Consider the following 4261-nt stretch of genomic DNA (forward strand, 5'->3'; position numbering starts at 1 on the left):
TCCACACCCACTCCTGCCTCCCTACAAGATGTTCTCCACTCAGCAGTTGGAGTGCATATTAAAACATGTAAAATAATTCGTGTCTCCAAACAGATATCCTATTTAAGAACTTTTGGAAGCTTAGCGATATTTATTTTTTTTTTATTTTTTGAGATGGAGTCTTGCTCCATCACCCAGGCTGGAGTGCAGTGGTGCGATCTTGGCTCACTGAAACCGCCACCTCCTGGGTTCAGGCGATTCTCCTGCCTCAGCCTTCCAAGTAGCTGGGACTACAGGCACCTGCCACCACACCTGGCTCATTTTTGTACTTTTAGTAGAGACAAAGTTTCACCGTGTTGGCCAGGCTGGTCTCAAACTCCTGACCTCAGGTGATCCACCCACCTTGGCCTCCCAAAGTGCTGGGATTACAGGCGTGAGCCATCGCACCCGGCCACGATTTCACGATTTTTACTTGTTAAACTAAAAGCCTTTACACACACACACACACACACACACAGATGTCACTCTGTTGCTGAAAATCCTCTAGGGACTTTCTTTGAACTTTGAATAAAATATAAACTCCTTACTTTAGCCTTCAAGGTAGCTATTGTGCTTAGCTCATGCCTTATTTTGTGTCCTTCCTCCCCTTGCTTTTTGTATCCTGGCCACCCCGGCATTCTATTAGTTTCTGGAACCATCCATGCTTTTCTGTCCTCAGGATCTTTGCACACTCCTGGAATGCAACTCCACTTGCTATTTCCATGGCTGGGTATTTCTCATTACGTAGGTTGTAACTTACATGTCATCTCCTCCAGGAAGCCTTCCTGATCTCTGCTGTCATACTTTATCAAGGAATCCTGTTACTTCTTTCATGGATCTAGTTACAACTTAAAATTTTTTCATCTCTTTGTTTAGTTATTTATCCTCTTGACAAGTCTGTAAACATGTGTATTTTGTTCACTGTTTGTATTCCCAACTACTAACAGTGATTTGCATGTGATAGGTGTTCACTATTACTTGTTGAATAAAAGAGTGTCAGGCTTGCACTAAGTTCTACATACCTTATTCTAATTAATGTTCACAAGGAGTCTGAGAGTTAGATGTCACACTAATCCTGTTTTATGGACAAGAAAAATTAGGTTTACAGGCGTCAAGGTAATATACCCAAATCCAGAGAGCCTACAGGTAAATAAGTTCAGATTTAAACTTGGATTGTCAAACTCCTGGAGCTGAACACTCATCCACATCACTTCATTGCCACTGGGGAGTGGGAGGATACACAGAAGGGAGCTAGGAAGTTATTGTGTCTTTAACATAAGTTCAGTCATGCTTTCTGATTTTTAAGATCTTGACATGGAGACCCTAGCTCTTTCCTCGTCTATTAAGTGACTGGTTTCAGAGGGTTTTGTTTGTTTCTTCAGGGACAAAACAGGGAGTTAGGCAGCCTGGAGTTTGAATTCAGCTCAGAGCCCAGGAACCATTTATAACTATCTCTCCCTTGCTAGTTCACTTTAACTTCCTAAAGCTGTGCACACTCCATGGCCTGATTCTTGTGATTTGATTCTCCTCATCCCTCAATATTTACATTGAAACAAATAGATTGCCCAAATGGTAATCTGTGAGAGTTCTCTGTGACTCAGTTTCCATAACTCTGGAGTAACTTGTCTAAATATACTCATCTCTGAGATGTCAGCATGATTCTAACACTTAGTCCAAGTAACAACTCTGGTAGATTAGAAAACAGGACCCCTCAATTCCTATCAAAATCTCAATGATAGTTTATGTAGAAATAGAAAAGTACATGCTAACATTCATATAGAGGCTTAAGAGACCCCATATAACCAATACAGTCTTGAAAAAGAAGAATGAAATTGGAAGGCTCACACTTCCTGATTTCAAAGCTTACTACAAAGACGCAGTAATCAAAACAGTGTGGTACTGGTATAAAGACAGATATGCAGACCAGTAGAATAGAATAGAGACTTTAGGAATAAACCCTTGTATATATGGTCAAACAATTTTTGACAAGGGTGCCAAAACTATTAAATGAGAAAAGGTAGCCTTTTCTACAAATGGTGTTGGGAAAACTGGATATCCACATGCGCATGAATAAATAAATAAATAAATTTGGATCTTTATCTTATACCACATACAAATATTAACTTAAAATAGATCAAAATGTAATAACTAAAACTATAAAGCCCTTAGAAGAAAACATAGGGGAAAAGCTACAAGACGTATATTTCACAATGATTTCTTGGATATGGCAATAAAAGAATAGGCAACAAAAGAAAACATAGATAAGTTGGACTTTCTTAAAATTAAAATGTTTCTATATGGGAAAAACACTATTAAACAGAGTGAAAAGGCAACCCATGGAATGGGAAAATATTTTCAAATCATATATCTGATGAGAGATTGGTATATACCATATGTAAATAATTCCTACAACTTAACAAAAACAGAACAAACAACCCAATTAAAAAATGGGCAATAGGCTTGAAAAGACATTTCTTTAAGGAAGATATAGAAATGGTCAATAAGCACATGGAAAGATGTTTAATATCATTAGACATTAGGAAAATGCAAGTCAACACTATAATAAATTACCACTTTACACTACCACTTTACACTAAATTACCACTTTACAACATTATAATATATTACCACTTTACACTAGGATGACTACTATCAGAAAAAAAAAAGGAAGAAAAGAAGACAAAGAAAATACAAGTATTAGCAAGAATACATTGCAAGTGGGAATGTAAGATGGAGTGCAGTCCCTGTGGAAAGTGGCATGGGAATTCCTTGAAAAATTAAGTGTAGTTACTATATGTTTCAGAAATTCTACTTTTGGATATATACCAAAAAGAAGTGAAAGCAGAGACTTGCACAGATATTTGTATATTCATGTTCACAGCAACATTGTTCACAATAGCCAAAAGGTGGATGCAACCCAAGTCACCATCAATAGATGAACGGATAAAGAAAATGTGGTACACACATACAATGAAATATTATTTAGCCTCAAAAAGGAAATACATTATTACATGTTACAACATGGATGAGCCATGAAAACGTTATGGTAAGTGAAAGTAACTATTCACAAAAGGATAAATACTGTATGATTCTCCTTAGTCCAGGTACCTAGAGTAGTCAAGTTTATAGAGACAGGAAGTGGAATGGTGGCTGCTAGGGGCTGAGCAGGAGGAGGGAATTGAGAATTACTGTTTCATGTGTACGGAGGTTCAGTTGGGGAAGATGAAAAAGCTCTGGAGATGGATGATAGTGATGGTTGCACAACAATGTAAATATGCTTGATGCCACAGAACTGTACATATTAAATGGTAAATGTTATGTCATGTGTGTTTTATATTTTCCCACAATAAAACAAAAGAAAAGAAAAAAACCTGATGATATATTTGTCTACCTAGGAAACCCTAAAGACTACTACAAAATCTCATAGAACTGATAAAAGAATTCAGCAAAGTTTCCTGATACAAAATTAATGTACACAAATCAGTAGCTCTCCTATACACCACCAGCAACCAAGCTCAGAACCAAATCAAGATCTCAACTCCTTTTACAATAGCTGCAAAAAAAGTAATAATACTTAGGAGTATACCTAACCAAGGAGGTGAAAGACCTCTACAAGGAAAACTACAGAACACTGCTGAAAGAAATCATAGATGACACAAACAAATGGATACACATCCCATGCTCATGGATGGGTAGAATCAATATTGTGAAAATGGCCATACTGCCAAAAAAAATCTACAAATTCAATGCAATTCCCATCAAAATACCACCATCATTCTTCACAGGACTAGAAAAAAAAATCCTAAAATTCATATGGAACCCAAAAGGAGCCCACATAGTCAAAGCAAGGCTAAACCAAATTTACTATTTTTAAGTATAGCTAAAATCACGTAGTGGGTACTATGCTAAGTTGTTCAAAGTCCCCCTTCAGGGCTGGAGGGCTTACTCCAGATGCTGGGGATGCCCTGCTTCAGCTGAAATGAATGACCTCTCATAAGGCCAGGTTGCATTCTTGGGGTGGCTTGAATCGGGTGATCGGTCAATGTGAGGATATTACAACTATTTTCAGAGCTCTCAAGGTGGGGCTCAGGCTTTGTGGTGCCTGCCCTGAGGCCCAATTTCCTCCTCTTTATTAGTAACCTGTTTATTTCCCTTCCCACACAGATGTCGATCCTGAAAGTAATTCCTAATAAACTTTCTGCACAATAAAAAAAAAGGAAAATGAAAACAGCACCTCTTCCTT

Source organism: Symphalangus syndactylus, chromosome 3 (assembly GCF_028878055.3).
Source record: "Symphalangus syndactylus isolate Jambi chromosome 3, NHGRI_mSymSyn1-v2.1_pri, whole genome shotgun sequence".
NCBI lineage: Eukaryota > Metazoa > Chordata > Mammalia > Primates > Hylobatidae > Symphalangus > Symphalangus syndactylus.